This window comes from Sus scrofa, chromosome 3 (genome assembly GCF_000003025.6).
Source record: "Sus scrofa isolate TJ Tabasco breed Duroc chromosome 3, Sscrofa11.1, whole genome shotgun sequence".
Classification (NCBI taxonomy): Eukaryota; Metazoa; Chordata; class Mammalia; order Artiodactyla; family Suidae; genus Sus; species Sus scrofa.
This window is the reverse complement of record NC_010445.4, coordinates 116848944-116867488: the sequence shown is the minus strand read 5'-3', so window position 1 is coordinate 116867488 and position 18545 is coordinate 116848944. Positions and strand designations below refer to the sequence as shown.

General features: G+C 36.2%; 1 long non-coding RNA gene across 1 annotated transcript in view; it reads left to right on the top strand.

Annotated features, from left to right (window-relative positions):
• Positions 1 to 18545, top strand: part of LOC102159977 — a 765938-nt gene that overhangs the window by 334402 nt on the left and 412991 nt on the right. The window contains exon 4 of the long non-coding RNA XR_002342830.1: positions 13679 to 13721. This is a non-coding gene — a long non-coding RNA (uncharacterized LOC102159977). The remainder of the gene's footprint in view (positions 1 to 13678; positions 13722 to 18545) is intronic.

The following is an 18545-nucleotide window of genomic DNA, read 5'->3' as shown; positions in this document are numbered from 1 at the left end:
AGAATTAGAGCTGCAGCTGCTGGTCTATGCCACAGCCACAGCAAAGCAGAATCTGAGCTGCATCTGTGACCTACACCACAGCTTATGGCAACGCCAGATCCTTAACACAGTAAGTGAGGCCAGGGATTGAACTTGCACCCTCATGGATACTAGTCATTCATAACCTGCTGAGCCACAATGGGAACTCCCACAGCAGCAATTCTTGATTCCTACTCAGAGTGGTTCTTTCCCCTACACTTTGGACTAATAGTTTCTTACTGTCTTTTCAACCTTTTCCTGCATTTAAGAGGATTTTTAAAGAATCACTTACATGTAAATCTTGAAGCAATATTTTACAATTATTAGAATATGAGTATTTTTACATTATAAAATGAAATAATGGAACAAATGTATTTTGATTTAAAATGAAAATAGCTATGAAGGGAGAAATACAATACTTGAGATACTGAGAGAGTTAACGTGGCAGAACAATAGTTCCTTATAACCAAAGACTAAGACTTACTGGCTCCTCATTGTCGCTGAACCAAGAAAGCAGGTGATCAGTTTTGGTTGATTTCTCTCTGGATCCTGTGCTCCATGCAGCATAGACTTTGAAGTCAATAGACTTGTGTATTATCTTGGGTCTCACTTCGTCAAAGGCACTGGCCCTCTCGGAAGTTCCTGAGTCATTTCTTTTCACTACATCGGGCTGTTACTTAGTTTTTGTTATGGATTAGAAAACAGTTTGTGCCTCTCTTATTCTTCATCAGAAAATTCTCTTCCAGTCTCAGGACACATTTTCCATGCAATATCTTTCTCTGAATTTTCCATTAGGTTATGCTCATACCAGCTAGCTTTTGCATGTCTCAGAAAGGCATTTGGGATCCATATATTAATAAATAGCCACAGTTGCTTTTAGTTTGCAGGAGAGCAGAGACTACCCTGGGAATATCGCAGCCATTCATTTGCAGACGATTTAAGAAATACTTCATCATGCTTTATTGTGTTTCATGTGGTATAAACACACCTCTCAACTGAATTATGTTCTATATTCAAGTAGGAGGTTAAATTATACTGCAGACAGAAAGAGAAAAGTACAGTGATTTTAAACAGAGTTGGGAATGAGGAAGAGGACTTTATGTTGTTAATAAGAATATTTAGCTATAAAAACCCTATTCCAAATCCTTTGGCTCCATAGTTCATACCTAGTATTTGAAAACTGAAAACACACTTTTTCTCAGTAATTTTGTAAGCATTCTTGGTTCCTGGTAACTATGTTTACTAATAGGAGTGGATCTAACAGTTTTTGATTTGTGGTATTGTTGGAATAGGAATAGCTCTTTAGAATTTCTGAGGGGCAGTGAGATATGACGTGGAGGTAATGTAGAAGGGATTCCGAAGATTAAGGATAGTTTCTCAATACCAAGACAAGAGCGTTGTCAATCTGTTATGTTATAGTGGGAAATGCTGGTACTGGTTGTACTAGCTCAGTTATAAAAGGAATAAACTATTGATATACCCAGCAGTACAGGTGACTCTAAAAGTAATTATGTTGAGGGAAAGAAGTCAGAAAAGAGTACCTACTGTAAGTTCCATCCATATAAAATTCTATGAGGAGAATTTTATATGGACGGAGTTCCCACTGTGCCTCAATGGGTTAAGGATCCTGCACTGTCTCTGCAGTGGAATGGGTTTGATCCCTGGCCCAATGTAGAGGGTTAAAGATCTAGTGTTGCCACAGCTGTGGTGTAGGTTACAGCCGCAGTTTGGATTCAGTTTCTAGCTTGGGAATTTTCATGTGCTGCGGGTTTCAGTCCAAAAAAAAAACCAAACAAACAAACAAAAAAACCCCAAAAAACCGCTGTGAAATGCAAAATGCGAGCAATTCTGTAGTAACAGAAAGTGAACCATGGTTGCCTGGAGATGAGGTGGGTGGTTGTGGGAAGTGGCAGGGGGCAGGATTACAGATGGGCAGGAAGAAACTTCATTGCATGATGAATTCACAGGTGTGAACATACATCAAAACTTACCAAATCATATACTGCAATGATGGGCAGTTTATTTTATATAAATTATACCTTAAAAAGCTTTTTCTTTTTTTTTTTTAAAGGGAGGCAACATTAAAATTAAAAAAAAAAAATCCTATTTTGGAATCCCCAGGTAAAATGAGACCATTAACCATCCCCCCTTCAAAAGATTATTGTAATTATGAAATAAGTAACCCACATAGAGTACTTAGAATTATTCCTGACAATAGTAAACCCTGTTAAAATATTAGCATTTTTTTCTTATTATTGGATAAATGAGAGACTATCTCTCTGAGAAAAGTAAAGAGGGTACTTTCTTAGTAAATTTTGCAGGTGGCAATTGAGGGGCAGTAATTCCTCCCAGTTATAGACTGAATTGTGTCCCCCCTTGAAATTCATATGTTTAATTTTGAACTTCTAGTACCTCAGAATGTGGCTGTATTTGAAGGTAGTACCTTTAAAGAGGACCTTTAACTTAAGTTAAAAAGCAGCCATTAGTCAAATAGGATGCCAGTTATAGTCGAGGAGATTTGGACATGAGAGACACCAGGGCTGCACACTCACAGAGGGGTGGCCATGTGAGAACAGAGAATTCAGCTGTCTGCCAGCCAGGAAGAAAGGCCCGGGAAGAAACCAACCCTTGTGATGCCTTGATCTTGGATTTCCAGTTTCTGGAACTATGAGAAAACATACTTCTGCTGTTTAAGCCACCTAGTGTGTGATATTTTGTCTTGGCAGCCCTAGCAAACTAATAGACATGCTAGACAGAAAGCCTCTTGCAACACTTCCATACCTGCCAGGGCAACTGCTCACCAACAGGCCTCTGTCTGTCTATAGAGCATCCAGGTTTTCCTGCACAAAGCAGCAGTGGACTGTCACTCATCTCAGGGCATATTGTAATGAGAAGGCTTTCAGCATCCAAATCCAAACCAGACATAGGCCCTGCAGTACCTCCTTCAGTGACTACCCATGGGGGTACATGCTGGGGTTTGCAGCTGCTGTGCCTGCGGGCTCTGAGCTCTGGCCTCCTACTGCTTAGTACCATTGTCAGGTGCAGTGGAGCCCAGGCTTATATAATCAGGTGCTCTGTGCGGTAAGACATCAAAAAGGAAGAAAACAAATGAAACTCAGAGATTGCTTTACTCACAGGGATTTTATTTCCTAGTTCGTGTAAGGCACTTTTCATCTGAAAAGTTTTATCTTGGAATATAGAAGCTTACATATCTTCAATGGAATTATTATGCATTTTCTAAGACTCTAGTGTTCTTTGTATAAAGAAAGACCTGTTCCTGCTCTCCCTTAAGATACCATGTCCTCATTTTTTCCCTGCCTTTTAAACTTTTCTTTCTATGTAACAAGCCCCTTGAACACCTCTTAGGAGTTTTTTTGATCATAAACCAGATTTTTCATTCTTTGAATGCTTGTTCTCTCCAACCCTCATATTAAACTTCCTGCCGTGTGACTCGTGAGTGATCTGTCATATATAAGCACAGAGACTCCTTGGAGACAATGGCATGAGGTTTTATATCTCACACAGCCCTCTGGGCACTAGGTGCTTTCGATGAATCCCTGTAATGACTTTCCTTCCATAGAACTCAACATTTTTTTTCACATAAACCAAAACTAATGGGGAAAAAAGCATCCGTTTATTCATCAGGCACATATTAGTGGATGGAGTTATGAAAATGAGTCAAAAACATTGTTTGGTCTAAAGGGGTTCTCAATCTAATAGAGGGATTCAAAAATTTATATATGCATAAGAAAGTGCTGTAGGTCTGGACTAGAAGGTAGACATTGGAAGGTAGAATTTGCAAGTATGGATTAGATTAGAAGTAGATAGGCTACCGGGGAGGTGGAACAGAGTGAGGGGGGCTTTAACAGAGGAAGCGACCGTGGAGCCAAGACTTGAAGTGCAGACATGTTTAAATGCACACCCTCCTCCACCCCGTCTCTGCTGTAGATGTGTCAAGACATGTGAGACAGGAGACTTTCCCTTCAACAACCTTACTTAGGGGTCCAGCTGGGCACATGTTGTGCCATGGTATCTGGCTATTGTTGATATTGCTCACTCATAAGCATGTATTGACCAGGGCGGTTTATTGAGAGTGAAAATGTGCTAAATTGAGCAAAATGTGTGGGAGTTTATTTTTATTTTTTAAGATCTATTTTGTGACCATATTATACCAGCTTTCTGAAGCATATTCTAACCTTCTCTAAAAATGACTATCAGATTCTCTTGAAACACTGGCAATTTAGAAATATACCAGTTTGACAGCAACCAGCTCCTGGCCTCTAACTTTTTCCAGAAGGCTCTTCTGTCATTCAGTATATCAGTGTTCTCTTCCTTCTGTTAAATTCTCAGACTCTAAAATATGCAGATTTGTAACACAGCAGTTAGCCATCATTAACATACTGTATTTTTTTTACGTTTGCTTTTTTTTTAAGTTAGCCTTACCCAAAATAAGATGAGCTCCTGGAGAACAGTGACCATGTCTGTCCCTTTAATTAACTCCCCTCAATATGCTTGACAAAATATGTGATATATAATTGTCATTCTGAGGTAGGAAGAGGACAGTCTCTGTTTTGCAAGGCCTTTATCACTAACGTGGCTGACAATGGCAAGCAGCTTTCCGGCAGGTGCTCTCTGTAGAAGGAGAGGAGTGCTCTTACCTTGAAGGAAGATGATTCTCAAGATACCTACCTTGGAGTGCTTGGGTGCCCATTGTACCCAAAGAAGCTACATATTAGAAATGTCATGGGTTTTGAAAATAAAGAGTGATTGTGCTTAGAGCTGAACAATGGTACTTTGATTAAAAAAAAATGAATTTCCATGATTATCGACGTCCTTTTTACCTCAGTTTTCCTTTGTGGTGGGTCCTGTCACCCAGTTTATTGATGCACTATTGCCAGAGTTAATGATAAATGAATCCCCTCCCCCAACTTTCTTAGTTTTAGGCCAACAGAAAAGTTGGCTTCTGTTGGGTTTCAGGTGCCTATACCTTTGAATTGGCACACAGTACACACAGTATAGCCACATCCTCCTTGCCTATTTACAAAAAAGGATATTCATTTCCTAGCTGAATACTGCATAGATCACAGTTTTCAATATCACTGCTAATGAAGCACACTATGTTGCTTTGATTGCCATCCGAATGTGAGCAGCTAATTAGATTGATTGTCTATTTGATGCCTGCTGATTAGCTTATGAAAGCCCTCTGAATTTCTGACTTTGTGAGAAAAGGCCCCTGACTTTATGATTACTGATTGATGCTCCAATTTCTGATTGCTGTGTGAATAGACACTTAATAGCTCTGTCACCTTGACAAGGGTTTTGGTATTCATATGATGAGGAAAACAGAGTAGGTTGCTCTGTTTATCAATGTCTACCAAACATTCAAAGTTCTTTAGAGTGTGAAGACCACGAATCAGGGGCATCTGTCGCCTTGTGATAAGACCATGTAACTAATGTCATATGGTTAGCAAAGTAATGGGGAAGGAGGAAGTTGGCGGGTGGCCCTGAGGCTCTTTTCTTCCTGGAGACCAGTTTTAGCACTAGGATTAATCTGTATGGCCCAGGAGTCATTTCTGTGAGTGGATAGTGTACTTTCAAGAGTGAACATGCTGTAGTTTTGATGCACTTACTCTGCCTCTTGGTTTTACACTAAAATACCTAAGGAGATACCAACAAAGATAAATTACTTGCAGAAACACCAAAAACTCATAGTGACAGTCGGCCAGTTGTTGGAATCTAGGAGAATTTCTCACTCCGTGGTGCATCAAACTAGACTGTTAAGATGGAAACCCTGATTCAGCTAAATGCTGACTGCTTAAAGTAGTAGATATAAAGCCTCTTCAACCTCTCCGCTCTTTGTACCTGGATTCAGAATAGTAAGTTGTGCCCCTAGCAGAGAATTGGGTACCTTTCCCTCTACTATGGGCAAATTGCTTTTTGGAAAAAATGTAATATCTTTTTCATCGTCTTCCTAACTGCATCCAATTAGTACAACACAACATCCAGGCTAACAATTACCCTGTGGTACAGAAGTCTGAAAACTTACTTATTTCAAACTGAATTTTTCAAGACAAGAGAAGAGGGTGTATATGCAATGATTATCTGAAAGAGATGCATTGGGCTGGAGAGGAGTGTGAGGGTGCCAAGTAAGGGAAAGAGAGAATGGGAGGAAACATTTGATTCCTTTCTTTTTTAAAAAATTAATTAATTTGTTTTTAATTTATTTTTTATTGTTATTTCTCCCAACACACTTTTTTTTTTCTTTCCACTGTACAGCATGGGGACCCAGTGACACCTGACTCCCTTCTTTTAAGACTGATGCTGGGGATGACTCACCTTCCATGTCTTTAATAGTTAGAAAATACCAAGCCATTAGTGAGGATCTAAGCAATGCAAATGCTCATGTGTACAAGCTGATGTGAAGGCAACTGGTAAACCACTTTACAAACAGTCTGGAATTTCTCTGTAACATCTTGCCCTACCCTCCAAACTTGAGGCCAGGCAAAGGTAGAAGGTGCCAGTGTGTGCATATCCTGTGGCCCAGGAAATCTCCTCTTGTGATAATAAGCAATAAGAAGGAGCAGGTGGGCCAGGTTGAATCTGAAGGTGCTGAGGAAGATGTGAAATGACATCTTGTACAGGATTTAATTCACATTCCCCAGGTTCTTCATTTGAATGTAGTCGAATCTATTTTTTAAAATTATCTTTTGCTTTAGGCTTAATACTTCTCTGTGTATTGTTTGAGACGTTTTTACCACTCTAAAGTCACAAAGATATTTCCACTGACTTTCTGCTAAATATTTAAAAGTGTTGTCATTTATATTTGTTTCTAATTTATCAAGGTATGATTGAAAGTAGGAGTCACTTTCTTTTTTTAATATAGAAATTCAATTTTCTCAACAAAATTATTTGAAAAATCATTTGAATGGTAATGCCAGCACTTCCATATATTCTCTTTTGATATGTGTGTCTATTTTGTTTTTGGATCTCTGTTGAGCATTTGATTAGATTTGCAATGAAGATATAGATCAATTTAGACGTAATAGTTGCACTATTTAGTATTTACCTTTCACTTAGGTAGGATTTTGTATTTTGTATTTCCTTAAAATGCTTCAACTGAACCTAATTGTCAGTTTCTTTGGCATACAGATTTCATAATAGATCATTACCCTTAAAAGCCTCTCATGCTATATCTAAAATTTCAGTCCTAATACTAATTATTTATTTGCCTTCATTTTATTTCATGATCACTTTTGCAAGAGGTTTATCAATTTTGTTTATCCAAAGAACTTTTTCAGTGTGTCTCCTGAAAATAATGTATATAAATACATTTTGTCAAGTTCTGTCTGATGGAATTTGTCTTATTCATAAACATTGAATATGGATTTCATATATGTGGATTTATAGCTCCCTGCCATTTTGGGGTCTCTTTGTTCTGCTTTTTCTGTTTCTCTTCTCATTTCATGACTTTTTAAAGATTAATATATTTTCCTTCTTATTCTTTTTTCTGTATGTATTTTATGCTATGTATCATAGTGTATTTCATTGTTTTCTTTTTCTTGCATATTTTGTATGTTATATATTGTATATTATTTCTAAAGTGTACGGATTTGAGATTAATAAGCTCTACATTTTTTCAAGTGGTCTCTGTATTAGTCCCCTAGATTGCAAATTACCACAGTAACTTAAAACAATACACATTTGTTATCTTACAGTTCTGGAGGTTAGAAATCTGAAATGAGTCTCACTGGGCTAAAATGTCAGTGTCAGCAGGTCTGTATTCCCTTTTGTATGCTTTAGAGGAGAATGTGTTTTATTGCTTCTTCTGGCTTCTAGACATAGCCCACATTCCTTGGCTTACAGACCACTTCCTTCTTTAGAGACAGAAATGGTTTGTAGTCTTTCCTGTATTTCATCACTCTGACACCAGCTCTTCTGTCTACCTCTTCCACCTTTAAGAATGCTTGCAATTATACTGTGCCACTTGGCTAGTGCTTGCTAATCTCCTGTATTAAGATCAGCTGATTGGCAACCTTAATTTCATCTCCTCCATCATTTTCTCTTTGATATGAAATATATTTACAGGTTCCTGGTGTTAGAACATGGACTTCATTGGAAGGCTACTGTTCTACATACCAAAATTACCCTATAAATCTTAGCATGCATATTTGAGTACACAAATTAATGTTAAACTTCTTCTCCCAAATGAGACAAGGTATTTACAATTAGTAAAGTTTTATCCGTATCCTGGTTACATACATTACTTTTGACACATTAGTTCTGTCCTGATTTTTCCACACCCCAATGTGAATTCATTGTTATTGTTTTCTAAAGAAATGATCATTTATATATACCTTTATGTTGCATTCATTCTTCACAATTCCTTCTTGCATCTTATATTTTTCTTCTAGGATCGTGTTATTTCTCCTTTGTCTTCTCCTTTACATGTTCTGTTTGTTAGTGAAGGTCTATTGTTAGTGACGTCTCTTAGTTTTTATTTGCTTGTGTCTATTTAATTCTGTATTTCAGGATATTATTTCTGGTTAAATCTAGATTGAAAGTTGTTTTCTCACAGCAACCCTGGCTTCCATTTTTTGCTGTTTAAAGGTTTATTGTCAGTATAATTGTCCTTTTTCTAAAAGTAAATTATATATTTTTCATTTTTAAACTATTTAGAAGTCCTACAGCTTCATTAAGATATGTTCTGATTTAATGTGATGTTGATTTCATGGTGCTTATTCTGTTTGGGATTTTAAGAATTGCTGTCTTTAGGAAATTCTTAACTACTACCTCTCTAAATATTGCTACTCTTTTTTGGTATCCTCTCCTTGTTCTCTCATTTGAAATGTTGGGCCTTGTTACTCTGTCTTCTTTATCTTCACCCCAAACATTTTTTTTTTTTTTTTCTTTTTCGGGACACACCCATGGCATGTGGAGGTTCCCAGTCTAGGGGTCCAATTGGAACTGTAGCTGCTGGCCTGCACCACAGCTATAACAATGTGGGATCTGAGCCACATCTGTGGCCTACACCACAGCTCAAGGCAATGCTGGATCGCTAACCCACTGAGCGAGGTCAGGGATTGAATCCATGTCTTCAGGAATGCTTGTGGGTTTCGCTAACCACTGAGCCACAACAGGAACTCCCTTCACCTCAATCTTGTACTTTTTCTTCATTTTCCTTTGCTTACTTTTTGAATAATCCCTTTAATTCTTAGGTAACCTGGAAAATACCTGATACTTCTAATAACTGTAGCCATTTGAGGTTGATTTTATAGTTTATGTTTCTCTGCTGACTTTATTTGTATGTTAATTGTTTCTACACTTGTTTAATGATTTCATACTGTTAGTTCACATTTCTTGAAAATCTGTGGTTAACAAAGAAAGTCTGTTTTTCCTAAATTACTCAGCAGCCCAATCAAGTCAAGACCGTTTGGATAAGGTTTTTCAGGCCATATGGGTATGGTGAATTGCAGCCACATACCCATGTAACCCAGGCTCTGCTTTAGGAATTCTCCAAATTACTTTTCACTTTTAGCTGTACTCCTTACATTCACAACCAACATCTCTGCAGCACACCTTCTGCGGGAATAATTTGTTTTGTTTCCATTTCACATACTGAGCCCCTTGCTGGTCTCAGATTTATTAGGGACTCTGTAATCCAAGCTCCCTCCAGATTTGGGGCTCTGGGCCATTGCCTATTTTCTCTTGATTTTATGTGGCCCATTAAAACTCTGAATTTATTGTAGATGTATAGCCAAAAAATAATAATAATAATAATTGAAAACAGAGACTGGAAAAGAAATGTTTATGCCAGTGTTCATTGGGGTGTTATTCAAAATAGTTAAAAGATAGAAGCAATCCAAGTATCCATCAACACATGAATGGATAAACAAAATGTGATACGTACATACGTATGGGATATTATTTAGCTTTGAAAAGGAATGAAGGAGTTCTCTTATGGCACAGTAGGTTAGGGCTTGGTATTGTCACTGCAGTGACTCTGGTTGCTGTTGTGCAGGTCAGATCTCTGGCTCAGGAACTTCCACATGCCAAAAATAAATAAAATAAAATGAAAAGGAATGAAATTCTGACACATGCTTTAACATGGATGAACCTTGAAAATAAATATGCCGAGTGTAATAAGTCAGTCACAAAAGGACAAATATTGTACAATTCCATGCACATGAAATATCTAGAATAGGCAAATTCATAGAAACAAAAAGGTTATAGGTTACCAGGAGCTTGAGGAAGGGGTAATGGAAGTTATTGCTTAATGGCTAAATGAGTTTCTGTTTGGAGTGATGGGAAAATATTTGGGAATAGATAGTGATGATGATTGTAAACATGAATGTAATTAATGCCACTGAATTGTCTGCTTAAAAATAATTAAAATGGCACATTTTTATGTTATTTGTTTTTTAATCACAAAATAATTTTTAAAAGCTGGGTTTAGGCCCTCATATATTAGCAGATATCCTCAGAGCATTCTTTGATGCCAGTGGTAGCTCACCAAGGCTTTCAACATTTCTGGCATCTGAGTTTGCCTTTTTTTTTTTTTTTTTAACCTCTGTGTTAGTATGTTTTAAAAATTATATATGTATATATAGTAGATAACATGATATATATATGAAACATATATATATATATTATCTGATATTGAGGTGCAGTTGAAACATTTTTACAAGTATCGTTTCTCTGGAGAAATGTAAGAAAAAGAAAACACATATACAATGGTTGAAAGCAAGGGAAGGGAGCATCTATTGTTCGTGCCAGGAGCAGACATCCAAATAATGTTGGGTGAGTTTGCCTAGCCACATTATTCAATCATGCCCCACAGCCCAGATCTCCCCAACACTTGTGCCTAGTCAGGATTCATGAGCAGGAGAGCTACAATTGAAACCCACTCATCTCCAGCTGCCTGCTGATTGTTCTGGCCATTCAGAGAGAGATTGAAAATCTGCTCTTTTGTTCCTCTCTTTTGCTCAGTAATTATATTTACTTGCACAAAAGCCTGAGTGAAGGCTAAGTCAGAGATTTGTATGGTGCAAGATGTCTCAGTCTGTTTTCTATCCCTAAATGAAAGATGAGGATTAATTTCTTTATTTCTCAAGGAAATCAGTGTGGATCCATTGGCATGCTGCTAGCAAAAGTTGCTTGATCAAATACATTTTTCACAATGTACAGACTGCCAACTGTTGTTAGAGTACTCTGAAAAGCACATTTTCTTGACTTTAGTGTCAGTTTGTGTTGACTCTGAATTTAGAGGGGGAAAAAAAGCCATTAACCTCCAGAAATTATAGAAAAATAGTGTAGCTATATGGTATGGCAAAGTAATGGATAAACAATTATATGCAAATGAATGCAGATACTAGAGGTCTCAGAGTGCAGACTCTATAACTTCTCAAATGAATCCCTTGCCATAATCTTTTTAATAGCAGAGCACATGTTGAATCCTAAGTGGCCTTTTGACATGTTAGTTGTGCTGTAGTAGAATTAACAAGTCATCCCAAACCATGTCTTTTATAATTGTGTTCCTAGGAATAGCCAGTTGTGTAAGAACCCAAGGTGTTTTAAACAGACTGATTACATCCATTGATTGATGATTGGATTCAGAATAATTTTCTTTCTTTGGATGAGAAAAAGCGATGGTTATTGACCCTGGTCATTCAATCAAAATGGTAATGCAACATAAGCATGCCTGCTAGCAGAAGCAGCAAGCCAGGGGAGAGTCTAAATTATGCAAGGTCTGCCTCTAAGCTGTGTTTATGAATACAATTGATTGACACTGCTTGTTGCCCCTCCTCAGCACACATGCATCCACATGCGCTTGTCTTATTATAGATAAACAAGACATTGGGATTGCAGAAATTGTTTTTTCTCCATATTTCATTGGGAAGATAATCACTACTATTCTTTATTTGTGGTTAATGTGCCATTATGTGTAAAAGGGAAAAAATGATTAAATGTAATGCATTATCAGAAGCACTCAGAGCTTATACTTGGTAAAGAAAGTTGATTACTCAAAATATCTGTCAAGAGGGTTTTGTGTTCTCTAGATCACTTAAAATGCCTCTCTAATTACAGGATGTGTCATTGTACTTATTTCCTGCAGGTTTAACTAGCTCCTCTAGCCTTGGCTCCTTGGCCTCCCTCTCCAGGGGCAATTCAGTCCTTTGTGATCTCTTTCTTAATTAACACTTCCAAAGGTGCACAGAATCTAGAAGGCATGTTGCTATCTCTTTCCATAACCTCATTTTAAAAACAGGTTCTTGTAGTGTGGGTGGAGCTAGAGAGGGGAGATTTGCAATAGGATCGAATGGGACATGGGGTGAGGGCAAGATTAAAGGAATGTGAAGAAGAGTGGATCGGAATTTAAAGCAAAGTAATGTGGTGGAAAAGTGGTTTTTTTTTTTTTCTCTTTGTACTCAGCTGGCCCTTCTCTGGGAAATGTGCCATCTTCTTTTTAAGAAATTCTCTTCTTCCAGACCAGTCATGTGGTCTGGTATAAAGACTACCTTTTTTTTTTTTTTTTTTTTTTTTTCCCACTTTCTTTAGCTGCGCCCATGGCATATGGAAGTTCCTGGACCAGGGATCGAATCAGAGCTACAGCTGTGACCTATGCCACAGTTGTGGCAATGCTGGATCCTTAACCGACTATGTGGGCTGGGGATTGAACCCACACGGCTGCAGAGACAACACCTGATCCTTAACCCACTGTGCCACAGCAGGAACTCCAAGACTACATTTTTAATGACCTCACATTTTAGGCCACAAGATGGTAAAACCCCACACAGTTTGGAATCATGCTTCTCTAGATTTTTGAATCTATTTAGAGAATGCAAAAATCTCTTTCTCCCTGGAAAAATTGGAACGTAAACTTTGGAGGTACCAGTAGGCATGGTTTCAGCTGCATGAAAGAAGCCCAGTAGAGAGAAAGAAGCTGATATACAGAGAGAAGGGGTTGTTGAAAGAAATCCTGGGTGGTATTTGAGACCACACAGTCATCTGATTATCACTGAGGCCCAGTTACAACCACCTACCTTTCTTGAAACTTATCAATTTCATTGGCTTTCAGTCGCAAAGTCGCAAATAGCACAAAAGGAAAATTTCTCAGGAAATTTAATTGTTAAATCAGCTATCAATTTTTTGTCATATTGCAAGGTTTTGAGAATTTTCTTTGAGGCATAAAAATCTGTTTCGATCACTAGAATTTGTAAAATTGGGTGGCCTAATTGAAGTGTTCTTTCCTCATGTATATTCCGATTATTGCATTTCTCACACATGTAATTATTTGTTAATATCTATCTCTCCTACATATCTGTGAGCTTCTTAAAGGGAGGGTCCAGGTCTTACTTTTGACTCTGTGTCTTTAGATCCTGGAATAGTTTTAGGCGCAACTTAAGCTTTAGAAATACCTGTTCAATTGAACTTAATTGAGCACCAGTGCCTCTTTAGCATTTTGCATTTCGCCTTGAATGAATTGCCAGGCATCTGTCTCTACCCTTCCTAGGATCTCTCACTTCTAATGTCACTAAAGTTCCTCCTTATTGTTCTAATTCCCACCTAGGAGCTCTGGCTCTCAAGAATTTCCAGGAAGCCCAGATAGCTTTGTAGCTTTGAGAGGAATAGCTCCTTGACATTCTGTTCTGCTTCATTTCAGAAATGAGACTCCAAATTTGGAAAGTACCAGTGAAACTCCACAGGTAAGAAATAATGTCAATCATGACTCATTCCATTTACCTGATTGGACACTTTGGATGGCTTATCTCAGCAGGTTTCTGTTCAAAGAACATCTGTTACTTTTACTGAATCCCTGTAATGAAGCCAGCACTTAGTTGCAACTCCCTGAAAAACCCGCAATTATTAAAACCACAAGCATGTACCTCTCCCTTACCACTTATTTTAGAAATGTAGTTAGCATGAAATATTTCCTAAGTGCCTACTATAGAGTTCACATATGTTTTTTCATTGAATCCCTGTTTCGCAGAGAGGGGAACTGGTACTCAGAGAGGTCAAGTACTTTGCCCAAGGTTCATGTGGAGTATTTAGTAGAACGGGACTTGTAAGGGAGGCTGAATGTTGTCATGTTCAAATCTTTAGTCCTTGCCATTCAAGTTCTCCATGAATGGTGCTGAACTGAGCTTACCTAGCTTCAAAATGTAGTTACTTCTACTGCTCTGTATCATTTTAGAAAGAAATAGCATGTCACTTAAATATTTGAGGGCATCTATAAAAACTTTTATTTGCATGGATTCACATAATGTTGACTGGATTTGCACACGCTAATTTGTCATTTTTCAGTATTGGGTTTGAATTCCATGTTCCTGATATTCTTTAAAAAATCTAGCTCTCTGCCTTTGTGCAAGAATCTAGTTTACCTCTTTCAGCATCCATCAAAATGGGCTAATGATGGGGTTTGAGGGCAGACTACTTCTTCTTATTCATTTTTTGTAGGTATACAAATTGATGGTATTTACTGAATTTATGGAGTTGTTCAACTGTCACTGTGATATAATTATATATATTCCATTTCTCTAAAAATTTCCCATGAGCTCATTTGCATCATTCTCCACTGCAAAGAGTATCCCTGTCAGAGGCAACCATTGATCTGCTTTCTGTCTCTATAAAGTTACCTTTTTTAGACATTTCGCATAAATGGAATCCTACAATTGTAGTCTTTGGTGCATGGCCTCTTTCACTTAGTGTAATGCTTTTAAGGTTTATATATCAGTATTTCATTCCTTTATATGATTAAATAGTTTATTGTATGAATGTATACCACATTGCGTTATATTACCCATTTAGCATTTGATGGATACTTAGATTGTTCAGTAGGCCATTATAAACATGCTTCTATGAACAGTTATGTATAAAATAATTGTGTGGCATGTTTCCATTTCTCTATGGTAGATTATTAAGAGTAGAATTGCTGGGTCATTTGAAAACTTTATCTTCATTTTTTAAGAATTGCCAAACTGATTTCCAAGTTGGTGGTACCACTTTACATTTCTAGCAGCAGTGTGTGAGGGTTCCAGTTTCTCTACAACTTTAACAAAACTTAGTGTGGTCACACATTTCGACCATAAGTATTCTTGTAAATGTGCAGTGGTTTTTCATTGTAGGTTTAACTTACTTCCTAACGAATATGTGGCAATCCTTCACATGCTTATTAGTCCTTTACATGTGTTCTTTGGTATAGAAAGTACAAGTTTTGATCAATTTTAGATCACTTTTCTTATTTTGGGGTTGTATAATATTGTGCTATAAAGTAGTATGCTATTAATATTGTGTATTTTTATACTATAGTATATAATATGTATTATGGATGAAAGTCCTTTATTAGATACATATAGTTTTTAAATATTTTTCCCATTTTGTGCCTTGTAATTTCATTTTCTTATGGTGTCTTTTGAAGGATTAATGATTCTCATTTTAAAGTATTTTTGAAGTATAATTTATTCTATATATTTATATATTATAATTATATATTTATTACATTTATATGAGAAAATAACAAATTTTATGTTATGTAAAACCATACATATTATTTAATAAAATAATATATAACATTGTATATTATGAATTATTATTTTACCTACATGTGTATTTATGTCTCTAGTCTTTGGTTTTGTACCTAATATTCTTTGCCTAACCCCAAATCTTAAAATTTTACTCTTATGTTCTCTTTGAAGGGTTTTAATGTTTTAGCTCTTACATTTAGGTTAGTGATTGGTTCTGAGTGCATTTTTGGTGAGCATCTAAATTCATTCTTTGTTCATGGCTATCTAATTATACCAGTATCATTTGTTTAAAATATAATTGCATTGCCTTTGTCAAGGAAATTTAATCATAAACACAAGGATTTATTTTTGGACTTAGCTGTTTCATAGATCTATGTACTTATCCTTAGGCCAGTGCCACACTATCTTCTTTACTATTGCTGTATGGTAAATTTTGAATACAGTCATTTAAGCCCTTCAGACTTGTTGTTCTTTTGAAAAATTGTTTTGGCTATTTTAAGTCTTTGCATCTATTTCTATAAAAAAAAATCTTGCATAGATTTTTGACAAGGATTTTGTTAAATTTATAGATCAATTTTTTGAGGAAAAACTATATCAATTTGGGAAAAATATCTCAGTCTGTGAACATGGCATGTGTCCTCATTTATTTAAATTCGCTTTGTTCCAGCAGTGTTTCATGGTATTCAACATAAGTCTCATACATCTTGTGTTAAATTTTTTCCAATGCAATGCATATTATTCTTTTTTTTGCTGTTCTAAGTAGAATTGTTTTCTTGATTTTATTTTCTGTAGCTTATTGTGGTCTATAGACTTCAGTTGATTTGGGGTACTAATCTTATATCTTATGACCTTGGTAAACTTATTCATTCTAGTGTGTTTTGTGTGTAGAGGAGAAGGGCATTCCTTAGAATCTTTTATGTATGGATTATGTCATCTGCAAAAAAAGACAGTTTCATTTTCCCAGATTTGAATTCCTACAATTTCTTCTCCTTCTCCATCCCCCTTCTCCTCTCCTCCTCCTTCCTCTTGCCTTAATGTATTGGCTATAAAGTCACTAATACAATGTTCACTAGACATCATGAGAACAGAGCAGGGTATATTAGCTTTGTTCCTTGTCTTTTGGGGGAAGTATTTACTCTAATCATTAAGTATGATATTAGACATAAGGTTTTTTTTTGTGTGTGTGTTTTAAGCAAGATACCATGTATTCCCAGTTTGTAGTGAAATATTAATATAAAAGTATGTTGAATTTTTTTCACTAACTCTTTGTATCTATTGGGATTATCATGCGGATTTTGTCAATTCTTTCATTTATATGGTACATTATTACTGATTTTCAGATATTTATCCAACCTTACATTCCTGATATAAATTCCACTTGGCCATGATATATAATTCTTACAAAATGCTTCTGATTCAGAGTTTACAATATTTTGTTGAAGTTGTGCATGTATCTCTATTCATGATGGCTATTGGTCTGTAGTATTTTTTTCTTGATGTCTTTGTAAATTTAAGTTGTCATGGCAATACTGGCCTTATATAATGACTTTAGAACTATTCCTTACAATTATATTTTCTGGAAGAGCTCATGAAGGAATTATATCATTTCTTCTCTAAAAGTTTGGTATGATTCATCAGTGAAAACATTCGTGCCTAAAATTTTCTCTGTGAGAATATTTTAAATTACTATTTCAATTTTCCTACATTTTATTAATATATTCACATTTTCTCATTTTTCTGAATGAATTTTGATAATATGTGTCTTTTTATAATTTGTCCATATACTCTGATTTGTCTAATTTGTTGGCATTCAGTTAGGCTAATATTTCCTTATAAACCTCTTAGTTTTTATAAGGAAGATAATGAGCTCTTTTTTTCATTATTGGTTTTGGTAATTTGCTGCTTTTATTTTCTTATCAGTCTAACTAAGGGTTTACCACTTTCATTTATTTTTTAAGTCAACTTCTTGTTTTGTGATTTTTTTTTTCTATTTCTCTTTATTTCATTGATTTACCCTAACATTATTTTCTTCTTGCTGTGGATTTGGTTTACTCTTCTTTTTATTATTTGCTAAAGTGGCAGCTTAGGTAATTGATTTGAGACTTTTTTTTTCCTTTCTGATATAGGCATTTAAAGGTTCAGACCCTCAAAGAATTCAGCTGCATTCTATAAATATAATGTGTTTTCATAGTTTCAGTAGTTTATTTTATTTTATGATATCTCCTTTGACACAGGTCATTTAAAGTGTGTTGTGTAATGTCCATATATTAGAGTTGTCTCAGATTGTTTCTATTATATATTTCCAACATAATTTCGAGTGATCAGAGATTATGTTTCATATGCTTTCAGTCATTTAAGCTTTTGGGGATGGTTTTATAGCAAATGGTCTATCCTGGAGATTTTTTGTTATAGTTCTTGGGGTTTTTTTATGGCTATAACTATGGCACTTGGAAAGTTCCTGGGCTAGGGGTTGAATCAGAGCTGGAGCTGTGGCCTATGCCATGGCCATGCCAACACTGGATCTGAGCTGCTTGTGTGAACTGTGCCTCAGATTGAGACAACACTAGATCTGTAACCCATTGAGTAAGGCCAGGGATCAAACCTGTCTCCTCACAGAGACAACATCAGGTCCTTAGCCCACTGAGCAACAATGGGAACTCCTATCCTGGAGAATGTTTTATGTGTCCTTGAAGAGCGTGCATTATGCAGACTTTGTTTAGAGGTATCCTACTGATGTTGGTTATAACAAGTTGTTTGATAGTGAAATTTCCATTGTCTATGTTCATAACGATTTCTTCTAAGTGTTTCTAACAATTTTTGCGAGTAGTCCATTGCAGTGGATATTATTGAATTGTCTTTTTTTTTTTTTTCAGTTCTGCCAGTTTTTGCTTCATGTATTTTTGGGCTTCCTTAGTAGCTGTGTATGTATTTATAATTTTAATATAATCCATAATGATATTTTCATTGTTATGAAATGTCCACTTCTGTAATATTTCTTATCTGAAT